The 6,322-nt window shown below is 49.3% G+C and overlaps 1 pseudogene; it reads left to right on the top strand.

The window, feature by feature from the left end:
- Window positions 1-4,285: 4,285 nt before the first annotated feature.
- Window positions 4,286-5,395, top strand: LOC112312845 (programmed cell death protein 2 pseudogene; annotated as a pseudogene).
- Window positions 5,396-6,322: the final 927 nt, after the last annotated feature.

Here is a 6,322-nt window from a genome sequence, read left to right on the forward strand (position 1 = left end):
TGGCAATTGTACGTGGTTACGGTGCTGGTGGGGTATGAGCGTCCGTGGCAATTTCGTAGAGCCCAGTGGTGTAATTAAATCAGTTTATCCTGCTGAGCACGCGGATGGATACCGGCTGTCACCCAAGGCCCCGATCTGCTGACCTGGAATTTGGAATTGCATCTATTGAGGGGTTAACCACCCCCAGCGTATTTATCTGAAATGATACACATGTTGGAAGCGTGGTTCCTCCCTCCGTTAAGTAAACTCTGGTTGTCACATTGGGGTCATCACTACCGACTGGAGTCTTTCGTGCTCGCTGTTCTCTGTGACACGTACATGCAATTCCTGGTGGAGGTGCAGATGGCAGACACACCCTGGGAGAATCCCAGGGCAAAGGGACAAGTCCTGTCTTAGTGTGTTTCTCAGACCGTGGTTTCCAAAGGTGAACAGTGTGTTTCCTCTCCCACATCGTCTGGCGTGGCGGGACCTTGCCGCTCCCCCATCAACAGATGCAGCCTGACTCTCCTGCCTCTGATGCTGGGACAGCCCTAACGACTCACAGTCCCCCAAGATGTGGCAGAAGTGGTGTTGTGTCACTTCCCAGGCTAGGTCAAACAAGGTCACCTCAGGTCCTTCTCTCTCCCTCCAATGCTGCCTCTTGAGATGCTCCCACTCAGAGCCCCGCCCCCAGTGCGTAAGCACCCAAAGCACAGGCAGAGGCCACGTCTCTGGGTTCTGGTGGAACCCCAGCTGCACCGAGCATTTCGGTCGTCTTATCCAGGGGCCAGACATCTGCACAGTGGGCGTCCAGAGGATTCCAGCCCCAGCCATGGGTCACCCAGCCTTCAGGTCTTCCCAGCTGAGGCCCAGAGATGAAGGAGCAGAGACGCACCTTTTCCCTCTGTGCCCTGACCAAACTCCTGACCCACAGAATCCATGAAAACACGGAAGTCGCTGTTCTTGCCACTGCATCAGTGGTGGTTTCTTATGAAACTCCATGTGGCTAGAACAGAAATTGGTATGTGGCCACGAGGAGCTGCTAAAACAGAGATATAACCGTATGGTAGGGGCTTGGCACTGGGGGTTTGGCAGACACTGGAAGAACCTAGAGAATGCTCTAGAAAGCTAGAAGGGCCTCAGATTGACTTTTGATGAAAGCTGGGGCAGTAGGGGGGGAATTGTTATGGAATATGGACAAAAACCTAACTCATTATGTGGTAGCAGAAATTTGCCAACACTGATACTTTCAGGACCATTGAAAATAGTAAATATACCTAATGATCTCATGGATTTTAGTTAGAGTGTTTCTAGAGAGAAAACGGAATGTAACAATTGGCTTCTGATAGCCACATTTAAGGATAGAGAGAGAGATGTAAAAAACAGGAACTGTCCAGTTTTCAAAAAATTTTAGAGGACTTATATGCCAATACCAGGACCTGCCGAGGTCACAGATAAAGCTGTTTCCCAGCTCCTGCCTCTCCAAATGGCAAGATTCTCAAATTAATAAACCACATTCCTGGCAAAGATCAAAACCAGGGTGAGGCTGTGAGTTTCTCTGTTGAGACCTCAGAACTATCCCGGGCGATGCTACCACGTGGAGCCTTTCAGCAAAACCGGATGTCCTCTTAGGTATCCGAGGTCACACCTCCCAGGCCCTGCCAATTAAACTAAAGGGCAGCCAACGCTCTCAAGGTAATTGTACCACAAAGGCGGCTCCAGGTACAGAGAAGGGCCTGTTTCAAAGAGATACGCAGTTTTTTTTTAAAATATGAAAGATACCTATAGACCAGCAATATTCATGGGCATTTACCCACTGGAGTTCTCCAGAGAAGCAGAACCAATAGGATCTCTCTCTCTCTCTCAACCTCACACACACACACACACACACACACACACACACACACACACGTGTGCCCTGGCCAGGTGTGTCCTCTTCTCATGCCATAGGCACCCAGGGGCCACCTTGAGTGTTATCAGTATTTGCCGCCATGTCTGGAGACATCTGATGAATTTGGACACTGTTGACATGGGTGAGGGTGGAGGCCAGTGATTTCTGGATAATTGCAGCACCATGAAAGGTCACATCACTGATACCAGAAAGCACAAGAGAAGGAGTCAGGAGTCATAGGCACTGAAAGTGAGGCAGGAGAGTTAGGTGGTACAATTTTGGACAAGTGGGAAGAGGGAAACGGAGGCAGGTGGTTAGACAAATACGGACCAACAATTCAAGCAAATTACAGCCAGCTGGTGAATGGCAAGAACTTACCCTCCCTGACCAGGGACACGGGAGAGCGAATGGTTTATACCTCTCCTCCCTGCGAGAGAGTAAATAGCTTAAACCACCATGTGTGGAGATTAGATAGCAGACACCAGATTAATGTCATTTTTGCCAGCAAAACCCAAGGATGGATAAAAGCAGGGGAATAAATCACACACACACACACACACACACACACACACTAAATAACAATGACAACAAAAAACCCAATAAGGACCAAAGAAATCGAAGATAGAGGCAAAGCTGACCAGAAAATGGCCCTGGCCCCTCTATGCGCTCATTTTGGTGCATCACCCTATTAAAGTACACACTGGGAAGCTGGTGAATATTCTGCTGAAACCCTCCCCGGAGACCGCCCCTGAGACCTCCCCTAAGAGTCCCACCTGGCGAGAGAGAAAAGCCGTAAGAGAAAAGACCCAGTGGCAGCTGTCCTTGGAGCACGCCCACGCCTCTTCTTTCTCTGGGGCCAATTTCTGAACACTAAGCGTCCCCAGAGTGTGCAGCCGGTGTGGCTCAGTTGGCTGGGGAGCGTCCTGCAAAGACAAAAGTTGCCGGTTTGATTCCCGGTCAGGGCAACCTGCCTGGGTTGTGGGTTTGGTCCCGGACTGGGGCACATGTGAGAGGCAACTGAGAGATGTTTCTCTCCCTTTTCTTCTCCCTCCCTTCCCGTCTCTCTAAAAATAAATAAATAAATAAATAACAATCTTATAGCTAAAAAACGGTTCAATACTTGTCCTGTCCTGCCTGTCCCCTGCACTAGACTCAGTCATCGCTGTCCTGTGGGCAGCTCTGTATTCTGCATCCAGCGCGGGGCCCTGCACGGGGCAGATGCTCTGGTCACTGACGCCAACGTCGGCAGCCACATCCGGGACCCAAGTGGAGAAGAACTGGGTGCAGTTTGATAGGAAAGGGGCGGGAAGGACCAAATACACAGGAGCCCATCTGGTTCAGGATGCAAGATCTCCACCCTGACAACTTCCACACCGTTGTTGCAATAAGTTAAAGAATATCGAAATAAAGCCAGACCTTTTCCATGCTCCTGTTTTGGATGTTTCAATATTCTTAAAATGTAAATTTTCCCCAATTGATGTAGAGAGTCCTTGCAATAAAAACCAAACTCCCAACAGGTTGTCTTTGTTTTTTGGTGCAGATTTACTTGCTGAATGTAGTTAAAGGGCCTGGAATAACCACATAATTTTATTTAGGAGAATAATGCTTACGTGGAAGATAGCAGTACTAAAGCAATATGACGTTGCTTTAAGGACAAGTAATCAGCGGGACAGGGCGGAGAGCCCACGCAGACCCACACGTGTACGGCCACCTAATGTCCCAAAAGTCACCACTGCAACTGCAGGAGAAGAATGGCCTTTCTCTGCGTAGTGCCGGGTAACGGAACAGCCATGTGGAAGACGAACCAGCTCACACCAAGTACAAAAATGATTTCAAAGTGGGCTACAGGACTATGGTGAACGGCGAGACCATAACTCTCCCAGAAGGAAACACAGGATTTGAGATTAAATACAAAACCCTTTAAAGGACACAAAAAGCACTAGCCATCAAAAAACCGAATCAATCAGCTGATAAATTGGACTTTATTAAAATCAAGATCTTCTGTTCACCAAACAAATCCACATGGAGGGTGTGAGAAGGCAAAATGCAAACTCCGTCAGAGAGACGAGCTAGAGACGGAAACACCGCACCGGGAGGGCGGCACCGATTAAGAAAAAAGAACAATCAAGTTTTAATGATAGAAAAGAACAGACACTTCAGAGGCGGGATATCCACGTGGTCCGTGGGCAGATGAAAACACGCAGACTTCGGTCACCGTCAGAGACACGCGAGGACGTACAAGCATTCGCCCCTGCGATGGGCTGGAAGGAGCAGGCCCGCAGCCCGCGGGTCGGCCAGGGTGTGCCGCCTGCGGGACTCGGGGCTGAGACCTGCTCCAGCCACTGCGGAGACCTGTTTCGTCTGTGGGAGCGAGCACACGGCTGCTCATGGACTGGGGCATCCACCTGAGGGAATATGCACGTGGGCTCATCAAAAGACACGTACAAGAACGTTCAGAGAAGCCCTCCTCGCTCCAGTCCCACCCTGCAAACGACTCGCACCAGTGAAGACAGGTGAGATCAGTAAGAGGGACGCTGTGTCCACGTGGGCCCCTCAGAGGTAACGTTGCGTGAGTGAAGTCAGAACTGAAGAGAAACAGACAGGTGGAACATTTAAACTCTGATCAGTCTCAGAATACATTAAACCTAGCGGGGCGGGGAGGACGAGCGGCCGGGGGTGAGGGAGCGGGGGTGGGGACTGTGCAGGGAGCAGTTCCCAGGAAGAGGTCTGGGCGCGGCTGGGTAACCAGCCTGCAGAGCTGGCTGGCGCCCATCAGTGAGTTGTGCGCGCCCCTCCCTGGCCTTGCATCTAAGTCCTTTGGCTTCCCCTTCTCCGTGCCGTCTGCAGAGCTGCCCTGAGCATTTTTAGAAACCAGCAACCCAGGAAAAATGACTTTTACTCAAATGACCCGCCTTCTCAGGGCCCCACTCTGCAGAGATGGGAGAACCCACGGGCGTCCAGCTCAGGTCTGGGGCTCATCTCTGCGTGGTTTGCGGCTGCTTAGGCCCCAGACATGCTCTGGATGCCACCGGGTGCATCACTGCAGTAAGGGGCACCAGGCTGCGGACTGGAGATCATACATAAGCGGGACTGTACACAGTCAGATCATTTGGACAATACAGTTCCTGTCCACAACTTCCTTTTTCCAGAATTTGAAATGGTGACAGAAACAGAAGATGATATTACACCTGAAGTTTTGCAAACAGAAGATGAGTCAGAGCTTATCTGTTGGGAGCGTGGGTGAAACACACGAGGAAGAATTGGGTTCCATGACAAATCGTGAGTCCAGGGAGGACGCAGTTATCCAGAAGTTTAACCAGAAGTGACTCTTAGACACGGCAGAGGGCTTGCCTCCATCTGGATCCCTGGTGACAATATCCCTCAAGAAAAGGCTACTGCAGAGTGCCCCGTGGTGCCAAGAGAATATTTGAATTCCGGGCTATGCCTCAGCTGCCCAATGACCAGAGGCCCCCAGCCTGGGCAGGCGAGTTGAGGGGGCGCGGCTGGCTGCTTCTCCGGTGCTGAAAGCTGCAGAGGGGCCCGGGCGACCCAGAGCAGTTTGTGATGTAACAGACTCCTCCAAGACGACGTCATAAAGCCTTAAACTTGCTCATAACCTCTTAGACCTTGCATTCCATTTTCAGGATGTTATCCTAAGTCCCCATTATACTAGAGACAGGAACAAACATGTTTTTTAGAATGTGTAAATATTAGCCAAACAAAAATATCCAGGAACAGGAAATTTCACAAATGTTGGTGTATTTGTCCAGTGGGAAACTGTGCGGTGTTAATGACACGGAGTTGTGTGCACACCAAGATGCCATTAGAGACGGTTTCCATAGTGCGATCGTGTGTCTGAAAAAATAAATGCACATGGGTATGTGCACAGAAATAAGTCTGAGAAGATGCATAAAAATCGCATAGTATTGGATCTGAATGGAGTTGCCGGCTAGCGCGGGGATGAGAGAGCACTCTTGAAACGGTCAGAGGTCGATATCTGGATGCGGGTGGTGGTTATACACACGTGAACTCTTCAAGCAGGGTGTGTACTGTTTGCGCACTTCTGGAAAATTGAGAAACAATAAAAATCATTTTCATAATGAAAAGTGTTGTCTCTCTTATAGAAAATAATGCCGGCATTTTCCGGCCAATGGAATCTCAACATTTCTGACAAACTGTGTTGCTCAGGTGTTATTTTCCTTCTTCATGGGAAAACACATATTCTAATTTATTTTTCTTGAGATAAGATCTATGTAACTAGCATTTCCCCTGATAGATTTGTATACACACCCTTATTTGTGCAATTAAAATATCTCATCTGGTACAGCTTATATTTAATTACTCACAGAGTTGCATTTTGTTTATTGGTGCATGTCAACACTTTTTTTCCCATGTCAACATTTTGATGGTTACTTCGCTGCAGAGCCCTAAGGTGAGTGAGGCTTTCTTGGC

The sequence above is a fragment of the Desmodus rotundus genome, chromosome 12, assembly GCF_022682495.2.
Source record: "Desmodus rotundus isolate HL8 chromosome 12, HLdesRot8A.1, whole genome shotgun sequence".
In the NCBI taxonomy this organism is placed as follows: Eukaryota; Metazoa; Chordata; class Mammalia; order Chiroptera; family Phyllostomidae; genus Desmodus; species Desmodus rotundus.